The 12,918-nt window shown below is 51.6% G+C and overlaps 1 long non-coding RNA gene across 2 annotated transcripts; it reads right to left on the reverse strand.

The window, feature by feature from the left end:
* Positions 1-9,190: 9,190 nt before the first annotated feature.
* Positions 9,191-12,879, reverse strand: LOC136325204 (uncharacterized). 2 transcript variants are annotated; one of them, XR_010729220.1, is made up of 3 exons: positions 12,628-12,879; positions 12,242-12,381; positions 9,191-11,469 (listed from the first exon to the last, which is right to left on the reverse strand). It is a non-coding gene; the product is annotated as an uncharacterized lncRNA (long non-coding RNA). The 2 variants fall into 2 exon arrangements; XR_010729219.1 differs by having other exon boundaries at positions 11,864-12,381.
* Between the last annotated feature and the right edge of the window lie 39 nt (positions 12,880-12,918).

Here is a 12,918-nt window from a genome sequence, read left to right on the forward strand (position 1 = left end):
ATATCAGCATGGGGAGAATTGACATCTTCATACTTGTGTGTCAGAATGTGTGTCTGAGTCCCCTGCTGTTCTGACCCCTCCCCCATGGAAGGAGACAGCCATGGAAGGGAACACATAGAACTGTGTTTGGGGGAAGACATGGGGCTAGCATTCTGAGCTGACAGGGCAGAGCCCCTGATCTGAACAACACCCATGCGCCATTCTGAATTCCTCTGCCATTTGGCTGTTCTCCCTTTATCTCTGAGCTGACCAGTGTTTCTATGAGTGACCGAGCAGCTGATTGACATCTATTTATTTTGGTCAAAAGGATTTTTTGGGAAATGAGAAGTGGACGACATTGTTTAGTCTTCTGTCTTTCTACTGGCTCTGAGAAAGGCTGGAGTGCCCAGCCACAAATGGGAGGTGGGTGGGCTGCCTGGAAGGGAGCCCCCAGTGCATGGGGATTGTCTTCTAGACTCAGGGTTGGTCTTTCTCCTTGTCAGTTAGCCAGCTATGCCTTGGCTGGCAGCACCCAGAGAGTCAAAAGTCTGGACAATCTCAGGCACCCATGGTCACCCTGAAGCAGAGTGAACACATGCGACCCCCACCTGCCCAGATGCCCTCTGGCATACCTGTGCTCTTCTCACTCAGCCTCAATGTCCTTCCCACTCACTTTCATCTGTTGGCATACTGATTGTGTGTGCATTTGCAGGTGTATGAAGGTGTGTGTGATCGTCAGCATATGTGCAGGTGTGTGCATGTACATGTGTGGTTATGTTTGAGCATGTGTGCAGGTATTTATGTGTGGTTACAAGTGTGCTCCTAGAGTAATTCCATCCCCAGGACAGTGCTGGGCATTGGAGTCCAGTCCCATCTCTGGCTAGGGGCAGCCCCTACAGTACATGCCCAAGGTTGACATCACTGGTAGGCCTGGACTTTTCTGGAGGGTGGGCAGACCTATGGATGAGAAGAGATTTGTCTCCTTGTGGCAGCCATTTGACCTCAGCCAGGTTGTTCTCCAATTTTGGGACACCCATTTTCTCCCAGCTTAAGAACATGCAGGTGTAGGTCAGGGGTGAGACTCAGTGAACCCCGACTCAGTGGCCTGGCTCCCCAGGGTCCATGAGGAGACCTGCCCACAGAAGTCAAGCTGGCGCCACAGGTCATTCCTGGCACTGAGGACAGGCTCTGGATCTCTGGGTCTCCTTCAGCGCTGGCCCGACTTCAACAGAGCGCTGGCTGCTCCCATGTGGCTGTTGTTACTTTCTGGTCAGTGCACAAAGGACTAAAAGTCCAAGAAAATTAGGTGTGTTTGGAATTTTCAAAAGTCATGATTCATTATCTGCAATTCATTTTCTTGTAAAAGATTCAGGTGAGCCTTTCTCTGAGCAGCCTAAATGTCCCCTGTCCTGGCACCTATCATTTTAGGGGAACTTGAACGAAGTGCCCCTGTGGTTCTGAAGTGCTCATCAATGTCCCAAGGTGGCCACAACAAGGGACCAGACTGGGGGTTTAAACAACAGAAACTTACTCTCCACAGGTCAGGGGCTGAAAGCCGTAGATCAGGGAGTCACAGGGCCAGGCTTCCTCCCAGGATCCAGGGGAGGGGCCTCCTGGCACCCAGCTGCTGGTGGCTACATGCATTTCTGGGTTGTGGCCACATCACTCTGTTCTCTGTGTTTGTGATCACATGGCCTCTGCCTTGTGTGTCTGCCCTCTCTTCTACCTTTAGGTGTTAGGACCCACCCAGAAAATCCAGGATGATCTCATCTCAGAGCCCTAAGTCAACCGGATCTGCAGGCACTCTTTCCCTAGTAGCTAGCAGGTCCAGGGATTGATGGGGGAGAGGGGTATGGCACCAATATCCATGTGACCTTGCTGCCAGTAGGTCACAAACCCCTCATACAGAGGGGAAGCCCCTCGGTCAGGGCTGCCTGAGGGAGGGGATCAGCTGAGGGAAAGAAAGCTAGATCACCAGCCATCTCCGTCCACTAGACTTCTCTTTTTTACCCACCTGGCCGCAGACCAGTAGTTAGAGGTATCTGCTGATGACAAGCCTGGCCAGGGTCCTGAGGGCTGTCCACCAGCCTGCCTGCAGAGATGCTGCCCCCACAAAGGCTCAGGTCCCCATGACCTTGTACGCCACAAAACATCCACTCCATATTTCAAACTTGAAAGGATGATGTTGAAATTTTTCTGCAATGTTTACAAGAGCCTCTTTCCATTAGCCAGGCACTGTAAACATGCAAGCCGGCTCTGGGCTGCATAATTGCGGTTTGGGCGGACAGTTCCAATAACGCGCTCCAGCCCCGTGCTTATCCTGGAGGCCTGGAGGATGCCAGAATCTCACTGAGGGGAGCAAGGCCCTCTACCGAACTCCACCTTTCCAGCCTCCTCCTGGTGCCTGTGCGACGTTCCTGCCTGGTCCTGGGGCAGTCAGCAGCGGGAAGGGATGGGGACATCAAGCCCCCTGATTTACTGAGACTGCAGCTCTGCCGGGGCTGGTTGGGCCATGTGTGTGTGTGCAGATATATGTATGTCAGTCTCCCTAGGAAATACATCACTCACTCAGCATCACTCTTTATAGAACGCTCCATCCTTCTCTGTATGTGTGCATGTGTTGTGTGTGCGTGAGTGGTCCTGCTGTGTTGGCGCATGCGTGCATGTATGAACTTGTGCCCCTGGCTCTGTCTTCCTCCTGTACTCTCACACCCCCTCCCCAGACCAGCCCTGCCTTTTCTGTTATGGGAGGCATGGCTGACTGACCCACAGCCTGTGCTCAGTTTGCAGGGACATCAGGGCCTCCTGCTCTTGATTCCACTGCAGCGAGCCAGTTAGGGGAGGCTTGGGAGGCCCCTCCGGTCCAGACGCCTCCTCTGAGATGAATGGCAAATGTCAAAGGCAGCCTCAGGGGAAATAGTTCCCACACCTAATCATGTTCAGAGAGAGGTCGGGAGTGGGGCTGGCAGCACATGATGGGTGTGAACAAGGCCCCTTTGTGTGCTGGGGCAGCTGTAGCCAAGCAGTGAGGCTGAATGGATGGGCCGTCTGACCGCCCAGCCTGCCGCTCAGGATGAGAGTTCTCCCACTTGTCACATCAGTGTCTGAGGCCTCCCATCAGGCCAAGCTCTGTCTCTGGACCTGCAGTGGAGCCCAGGACGCTGGCTGCAGTCAAGGGCCACTTTCTCCCCAGCAGAAAGATTTCAGGCCAAGATATTTATAAATATGGTAATTCTGATGATTGCTCAGAACTGCTAGAACAATTAGAAGCGGATAATTTAAATTAGCTTTGGCTAGTCCTGGGGTCTGAGTTTGAAATGAAAAGTGAAGAATTGCAGACTAGCAGGGGTGTGTCTGGGGCCCCGCACTACGACCTCATGGAGGGCAGGGGCAGCGAGGACATGGCTCTGTGTTCCTACTGCTACAGTGGAGCCCACCCCTGCCACTGTCCCACATGACCCAGAGTGGGGAAATCCTGAAGCCTCCAGGCTCCCCCTCCTCTGTTGCTGAGCCTGACTGTAGGACTGCCCTCGAACCAACAGAACTTTCCCCCTTATCCCCAGGGATGGTGTAGTGTGAGGTCCTCCATCTTCTACACATGGGCACCCCTTCCTCTTTCCCACACAAGCAGATGTGGGGAGGGATGTTGCTGAATAAACAGCAAATGTTTGGGGGATAAAGGCAGCCCAGTGTCTGCTGGTCTCGCTGGCAGGGGCTCACGGACTGGACTTAGAGGGTCTCAGAACTCCAAGAGGACTCCTAGCCCACTTTCACTAGCTTCCTGTTTCTCTGGCGGTCAGATTCCCCCAAATTACTTTTTTCTTTTTTAAAAATTTATTACTTTTAGCCTGACCTGTGGTGGCGCAGTGGATAAAGCGTCGACCTGGAAATGCTGAGGTCGCCGGTTCGAAACCCTGGGCCTGCTTGGTCAAGGCACATATGGGAGTTGATGCTTCCAGCTCCTCCCCCCTTCTCTGTCTGTCTGTCTGTCTGTCTCTCTCTCTCTCTCCCCCCCCTCCTTTCTAAAATGAATAAATAAAAAATTTAAAAAAAAATTTATTACTTTTAGAGAGAGAGAGAAACATCAATTTGTTGCTCAACTTATTTACACATTATTGGTTGATTCTTTTATGTGCCCTGATGGGGGAATCGAACCCACAACCTTAGCATTTCTGAATGAGGCCCTAAACAATTGAGCTACCCAGCCAGGGGCCCCAAAGGAACTTCTTTAAAATTCACATTCTCAGGCCTTCTCCCAGGACCCTGACCCAGAATTTCTGGGGAGTGGGGTCAGAGGCCAGATGGGTGGACCCCACCTGGGGAAGTGGGAGGACCCACGTGGTTACTGCTGCCTCTCCCTCTGCTGGAAAGTTCTTGTCATGCTTGTCTGTCACATCCACTGTGACAGAGCCCGAGCTTACTCTCACTCCCTGAACCATGGCCTTCACACCCAGCAGAGCCTGACCTTGGCCTGAGCTCTGCTTCCCTCCTGCCTCCTGGAGGCAGCGCTTCTCCTGCCCTGGGCCCCACCTCTGAGTATAAGGCTTTCGCCATCCTGCCTGCAGGGGCCCCTACCCTCTGAGTGCATTCCATCCACAGCCCATCCAGCAGCTGTTGTGTGTTCTGGGTTGTGTGCTTTCTAGTGGGCCCAGGATGAACACCTGACTATAGCTCACACTCAGCCCTCCCTAAGCCCAGGTGGGTGGTCAGCATGAGCCCCGCATCTCCCTCAGAACCCTAAGTCTGCCTATTAGTGCATGAGACCACAACCTGAGGAAATACCAGCTAATCAAACATGTTTTACAAAGAGTCCTATTTCTGCTGGTCATCAAGTTAATTCCATATGGAATGGTTACAAAGGAGATAAGAAGCAGAATCATAACGAGTATTAAACTGGACATTTGTGCTGTGACCCAGACACCATCAGGAATCCCCCAAGCCGCACGAACACGAGTTGCCTTGGATGAACCACAAGAATAGCCCTTCCTATGGGTAAACCAGCAGTAACTAAGACAGGATTCCTGTCTGCAGGAAGCTTCCTCCCTGGAGTAATCAGAACTGGCCCCAATCTTATCCCATTAATTTTAAAGTGCTGGCGTTAAAGGGTAACCTCGGTTTTGTGATGGAAAGAGTCCACATGGTCTGACCTCCCCAGGTTTTTGGGAGTAGGTCATTCAAGCCAGCCTTGAAGTCTGCTTGGGGCTGGGGTATGACGGAGGGAACCAGGTGCACTTGAGGAGAAAGAGGGGTCCCAAGGACTTGGGACACTTCCTAAGACTCCCAAACATTCTCTTTGGGTAAGCTCAGCAGTGACGTAGCTCTAGAAACCAGCACCATCCACTCTGGCAGCATCCATGGCTTTTGAGATCCTGGGAAAGGCTTAGAGATCTTGGGAAAGGCTTAGAGATTCCAGCAAAAGAGTTTGTGCAGAGGCAGGGTATGGGCATGGGTGTGGCAGGAGCTGGAAGGAAAGATTCTGAGACCTAGCATGAAGCAGCAGCTTGCAGAGACAGTAGGAACTACAGGCAGGGAAGACAGAAGTGCCAGTCCCACAGGGCCATCAGTGCTCCCAGAGGTGCCATGTGGTCTGGCCTGGGCTGGAGGGCCAGGAAGGAGGAGTGAGGAGCAGGTCAGCTGCTTGTCATTCTTTTCCCCTTCAGAAAACAGAACAGTAAAGGTCCCCAGGGACATTTCACAGGGTACATGTAACCAATGTCATAGGCCATTCTGATTTCTATAATCTAGGTGACAATTACGCCAAATTTTTATTCTGTCCTTATTTTAACAAATATTTACTGAGAACCTTTTGGGTAAGGGCGCAGACAGTGGAGCCCATCACAGTGCAGCAGGCTGCCCTGATCTGCTCAGAGGGTCTGTTCCTGTGAGCCCACGGAGCAGGCCTGAAGCTGGGTGCACAGCACTCTACAAACAGCCACTGGCCTCCCCCAACTGCTGGCCAGGACAATGGGTGTGAGCTTAGGGGGACAGAAGGGAAAGCCTTTGAGCCTCCAGACTCTACACAGACGTTGATGGGTTCCCCACATGCTTGGGGCCCTGGAGGCTGCAGGTGGCTTTGCTGCAGGAAGGCCCTGATCAGAGTTGACGGTAACTGTTTTCCTCCAGATGCTGGAGGAAACTGTCCACACTCCAGGGTATAGGACAGTCCCTGGGGCCACATTTTGGTACCCAGGTGAGGCTGGGGGTGGGTGGACAGTTCCTCTGTCAGTCTGCCAAGGGCTGGGCCACTTCCTCTGCGTGGGAGGGTGGCGGCTTCAAAGAATATTTTTGGGCTAAAACCACTTTACAAACGCTTCCCTGCTCCCTCCTCCACGCCCTTGCTTCTGCCTGCTGGGAAGCTAAGCTTCAAAACTCCAGCATCTCCAAGTAAATGTGTTGACTGCTAAGTGCAATGGCACTGCTGGGACTCCTTACAAAATCCTTCATTGACTTCATGTCAACATCCTAATCCCCACTCCTCCAGCCCATCAGTCTTGCTTGCAGTCCCATCCTCGAGGCAGGACTCGAAGTGCCAGAAACACACTGGGTTGACAGCGGCGGCCCTACTTTGCTGTGCTGTCCGCAGTGTGTGTCCAAGCTGCCTGGCCACTCAGGGGTCACAGCCCTGAGGGCTGGTCGGGAAAGCCTGGTTCCTCTGGATGGAACCAGTGTCATGGCCCTGGGGCACTTGGCTGACCCTGTGACCCAGAATGTCACAGGTACCACTGGGCAGCACCCATATGGTTCCGGCTGCACTAAAGGCTGCTTGGCATCAGCAGAGTACAGAGAGGGGTGGACTGAGACTGTCCTGGTGCTTCGGCAGCCTAGTCCCAGGAGGGCCACAGGTAAATGGGGATCAGGGTGGCCTCCTACCCACCACCAGACTCAGTTGCCGTCTGCCACATACCCTGTGCCTGTGTTCATGGTCACTGCTGGTGGTGACCCACTTGGGCCGGGCTGCACATCCCTGAAGTTCAGCACTGTCTGGCCTCCACTGGTGTTGCCTTTTGGGGCATCTTAGGAAGCCTAAGCCAGGCCTACCTGGGGCCCTGACTCCCAGGCTTGGCTCCTGCCAGAACCCAGAGGAAGACATTCCAGTTGGTCAGTCAGATGTGGGTCCAATGAGGACACTGCCAGGGTACTGAGGTTTGGGAGGCTGGGTGTGAGACCCTAGGAAGAGCAGGCAGGGTGCTGGCAGGGAAGCAGGCACAGTGGGCAGGCGGCTGGGGCTGAGGCAGCATCTCTAACTTCCTTCGGGTCCCGTGCCCTGGGAAGAGAGACCCCTCCCTGTTTGCCATGCAGACTGAAGAAGACATCCTCCAGGCAGCTCATGACCTGTGGGGAGCAGCCCAAGTGCAATCCCTGCCCAACACCTCCTGCAGGGCACAGCAAGAGCATCCCTGGGATGCAGGACCCACAGGTCCTGCAGGACAATTGAGCTGGGGCTCTTCCTTCCCCTATTTTCAACAGAATCTATAGAAGACTTAGCATGTGACATGAAAGGGACGCCACAGGGAAGGAGACCAACATGAGGGAAGGAAGAGCACCTCTCTCACCCTAAAATATATAGTGGCAGAAGCCAAAGAAACTATCTAGGTTTGGGGTGTGTAAAGTCACAGGATTGCCCAGACTTAAGATGTGGAGGTGGCCACTGACCTTGTCCAGGGCAGCACGGTGGGCCAACAGGACACAGGGACAGCACAGAGAGCAGAACATGGCCCCACTTCACCCTCAAGATGGCACCTTGTGTAGTTTGCTCTTATTTAAGATAGAAAGTGCTTCAGGTGTGCATGTGCTGGGGGATGAACCAATAGGGAAGGAGTGGCAGAGAAGTGGGGCCTGATGTGTCAGAGTGTCTGGGCAGGTGTGGGTGCAGGTGAAGCCCGGGACAGGTTTCAGCTGTTCTGATTCCCCAGAGCTCCTGGGGTGGGGGGGGCAAGGTGGTGAGAATGAGCATGAAGTTGGGCCGAGGACAGGGAGGTGTCTAAATGAGGAGATGGAGGAGACCTCAAGGGGCCCATCCTTACGGACAGGAGCAGGTTAGATGCCTGGGGGGGGGGGGGTGAATTTCGGGACAGAGGAGGTTCCTAGGACCCTGACCATCCCTTAGCAGCCCAGCGCCAGCTAGCTTTCAAAGGAATTTTTCTGATGTTCTCATGATCTGGGCTTTCCCAGTTCTGTGAGATTAAGATAGAAAGTTGTGGTTTGCAGTAAGCTATCCAGTTAGACGATGCACATTCCATTCTGCACTTTGACAGGACAATTCTCACATGCCCCCAGGGGGTTGGATGAACTGATCAGCTCTGGGAAGTAGCTCCCAGATCTGGACCATCATCATTCCAGGACCAGCTGGAGGTTGGGTGGCGACGGTGCAGGCATAAATGCTGGATCCAGACTTCGGAGGAGTCCAGGGCCCAATCCTCTACCTCTGGAAACTTCTTGTATTCAGAAAACATACACCTTGCTCAATGGCCTGATGCGTGGGGCACTGGACTGGGGTCACGGCTAATTATTTCACAATTTCATTGTATCTGTAAAACCCTGATTTCTAATGCCCACCTAATTCTAGACTCTTTGCCACCTGTCATCAACAGCAGCCTCATATGTATGGCTCCAGGGCTTTCTTGGTGCCTAGTACTGTGCCTAGCCCATCTTTCTTCTTCTTTTTTTTAAAAAAAATAATTTGTTGGGGTTAAAACTGGTTAACAAAATTATACAGGTTTCATGTGCACAATTCTACAACACATCTTCTGTACACTGCATTGTATGTTCACCTCCTTGTCCATCCCCAGCCCATCTTTCTAGAAGTATATTCTGCCAACTTCTTACATGGCTGTCCCCTTTAGTAGTGAGTGACCACATGTGGAGAGGAGAGAGAGAGACAGAGACAGATAGAGAGAGGTAGGAAGGTGAGGGGAAAGGAAGGAAGGGGAGGAATGAGGAGAAAGACTAGAGATAGAGACACTGAGGGCTAGGGAGTATCAGAGGGACCCTGGTTCACTGGTCTCCCCTCTGGCTATTTACTTCTAAACTCTAGGACATTCTTCTCTTAGCTCAAGCCCCTGGGAGTTCAGTTCTGTTCTTGCAGCCCAAGGGTCCCCATCAACATAGGGGGGTGCCCACCTCCAAGGGGCCCAAGGAGGCTCTGAGGAGCCACTGTAGGTGAGTAGCAGCCCCTTGGGCACTAAATAAGCCTTTAGCACACATTGGCTTTAATTATTGTGCTTTAATATTTGATGTTTGACACAAATTTCATTTGATTGTGAAATTGCATAACATCCCAAGTCCTCGGCGTTGCTTTGGGCTCTCATTCTAAGCCCCTATGGAGATGCTTGACCAGATGTGACTATCTAGTCCAGAAGGTTCTCATGTAGAGGGTTGTGATAAGAGGCCAGCCCACCTTCTCCAGCTTCAACTCTGCTCCAGCAGCTTCAGCCAGAAGCGTTTTATCTGTCCCATAGAAAAGGGGCCGACACGCACAGTCTGCAAACCTGCGTCAGCCCTGGCTCTCGACCACAGCTGACCACATGCTCACATTGCTCTCTTATCCTTTGAGAGCTTGTTTGTATCTAGGTTTCACAGCATGTTAATGGCACCACTCAGGTCAGTATTTCCCAGATTCTGATTTGGGACTGGCAGATGTCACACCATCATTTGTCTCTTATGATAGGAACCTTTCTCAGCACATATCCTAGTGGTGAAATCACACATACATGCTGATAAGGACATGTGATTTACAACAGGGACATAATTATCCTAAATAAACATACTGACAAACAGACCCAATATATCAGGGACTAGTAAAGCTCATCTCAGGAATGCAACATTATAAAAGCTGTTGGTACAATTCGCTACATTAAGAGATTAAAAAGAGGAAAATCCTTGATCTTCTCAAAAGACAGTCTCCTCAAAAGCATTTGGTAAAACGTAATACTTATTACTGAGTTTCAAGCATACACAACCGGAAGACCTTCAGGAAGCTAAGAATGGTAGGGAAATTCCTCAACCTTTAACAAACATTGTACTTAATACATTAGCACAGGGTTCAGTAAACTTCTGTAAAAGGTCAGACAGCGTATATTTTACATTTTGGGGGCCGTATGGTCTCTGTCTTAACTAATTAAAACTAATGTCACAGTATGAAAGCAGCCAGTAGACATGGGCCTAGCTGTATGCCAATAAAACTTTATTTACAAAGAGAGACCACTGTGGGCAGGATTTGACCCCCAGCCATGGTTTGTTGGCCTCTGCATTAGAACCATTCACATCATAGTCAGAAATAAGAGAAGATGCCCAATTTTATATTTGAATCCTAGCAAATATAATACTAACAGAAAATATATGTGAAGTATAAAAAGTACATTTTTTGCATAATTATATGACTATTTGTCTAGAAAATCTAGAACAATCAATCATTAGAATTAAAAGTGACCTATTCTAAGGTCAACATAAAAATATAGCATTTATTAAAACAGCAATATATAATTATGTTTCATGAGCAAAAATGTTCCATTCATGACAGCAGCAATAAAACCCAGAAATAAATGAAGAAACAAGCAATTCTGATACAAAAATAAAACTAGAAAACTGTATCAAGTTTAAATAAATCAAGAGACAAATTCGTCCCGGTGCCATACTCCACATTACATCAGCTTCCAAAGTGTGCCCACATAGCAAGCACAATCCTGATAAAATTCCCAATAGGGCTGTTTGAAACAATGGATTTTAAGCTTCATTGAAAGAGAAAGTGGGCAAGCTAGCTGAGAAATGCTTTTAAAAGGATGTGGAGAAGGAACCTGCTGTAAAGCCATCATAACTAATGCTGTTCTTGTGCAGAAATTGACAAACAGGTGCATGGGAGCACCATATATTAGAGGGAATTTAATTTATGATGAAAGTAGAGTTTTATGTTAGTAAGGAAAGGATACCTTTTTCAATAAATGATGAGGAGACAACTGGGTGTGTCTTTAAGAAAAAAAATATTACACCCACCAACACACAGTGCCCTTGCTCACACTCTCCCTGCTGCAGTTTCTCTCCCAGCCCCAGAGATGGGCAGGCTACTCCCCACTCGCAGATGTTCCCAGACAGAGTCCCCAGCCATACCTGCTGCTGGGCAACCCTGGTGGTGTGAGGGAGTTTGCCACTCAGCTAAAGAGTATTTGGCTGAGGAGATTCTGGATAAAGAACCCTCGCCCCCCCCTTTCTGGATTCTCATGGGCTGGGTCTAAATGTAGCTCCTCGAGGTCTACCCTCTGCAGTTTTGGGGACACTGCTGGAAGAATCTGCAATCCTGGCCAGATACAGAGCCCCAGAGCTAAGAGGGCAAGGGTCATGTGTTGTTACCCGCTTGGGGTCTCCTTTCAAGTCAGCGGAAGTCCCTGTTCTGCACTTCATTCCACAAAGGGACACCTAGAACCCCCTACCCCATCTGTTTGTGGTTCTGCTGACGCTATCACCTGGGAGGGCTGAGATGAGTCCTTGAAATCCATTCTGCAAACATAAACAAACAGCCTGTTTAATAAAACAAAGTACGCACTCTTTGACATTTGCCAGTGTTGATCTCAGAGACACTGTGGGGTTGGATTCTCGGCCCATTGACCCAACTCCCACTACCACCCCTCATCCCCGCCCCATGACCGGACCTCCCTAAGGTTGTCCCTTCCCATTCCTCCTCTGCTCCACATCTAGGACCCGCCCCTACATGGATTGGATTGGGAGGTGTTTGTGAATATGGCTGCAGCCTGGGGACACACATGATTGCACCAAGCTGAGCAGCAAGAACACTGGGTCTGTTCCCCTCTCTGAGAAGAGCCCCCCAACACACACACACACACACACACACACACACACGCCCGCGCCCCAGCCATGGGGGTGTTTTTCTCACCCGCCCTCCCTGCTGTGAAATCCCAGTTTCCAAAAGAATCCCACTCCAGGGCTCAAAAGTTTCCTGTATGTCTGCTGATACACCCAGGATTAGGGTTCAGGTACCCAGCAATGGAACTTCTGAGACCTATGGGGAGAGATGAGGCCCCAGGGCCCAAATGGGAGCAAAGCACCGGCTTTAACAGGTGTGGCCCCAGGATTCACAGACCACGTCTGCCTGGACCCCAGGACAAATGGGGTTTTCTCCCTTCTCAGGTACTGTGGTTCCTCTCTGGGGAAGCTGGGCCAGGCCTGGGAGAAGTAGGGCAGGAAAGAAGTAGGGCCTGGGAGAACAGGGCAGGTGTTCCCAGGACAGGAAAGAGGTGGGCCAAGGTCTTACCTCCGCCCCCAGCTCCCCCATCTTGTCTGGAGGCTCCTCTGACGCCCGTTTCCTGTTCCGCCTCCTTCCTTTCGGGAACCAAGAAGCTTGGGAAGGACTCTCCTGCCCTCTCGTGGCCAAATGGCTGAGAGTGGAAGCCGCTGGAAGTCGCGAGAGAGCACTCCAGGTAAAGATCATTATCTATCAGCAGAGGCTGGAGGGGAGGAGAGGGGAGGGAGGGGGAGGGAGGGGGAGGGATCCCTCCCTCGGGCGACGCATTGAGGGGTAGGTGCCCACCCAGGATGAAGAGCCCCGGCCTCTTTTCTCGAGGTGTTCCCGTTAGAAACAATGGTAGGAGGGCCGCAGAGGGCACCTCGACCTCCAGAAAAAAGCAGGGAAAGAGTTACCCTGCGGGGCCTGGGGTCTGGAGCAGGTCGGGCATCCGTCAGCAAGGCCCAAGCGCTGCTCGCGCTCGGCTCACTGGTCAGGTGAAAGTGGGGATGAGGGCGAGCGCCCGGCACCCGCAGAGACTTCCTAGCTCCCGGACGCGCTGCCCCGCCGCGCCCCGCCCCGTTCAAGGTTGGACTGCCCGCACTTTCGGCCGGAGAGACTTATTGGCTGAGGATGACACAGACTCAAGTGAGGAGCGGAGCGGAACCCGCGGCGTTGCCGTGGCTACAAGTGACGCATTCCGCTCG

Source organism: Saccopteryx bilineata, chromosome 2, assembly GCF_036850765.1.
Source record: "Saccopteryx bilineata isolate mSacBil1 chromosome 2, mSacBil1_pri_phased_curated, whole genome shotgun sequence".
In the NCBI taxonomy this organism is placed as follows: Eukaryota; Metazoa; Chordata; class Mammalia; order Chiroptera; family Emballonuridae; genus Saccopteryx; species Saccopteryx bilineata.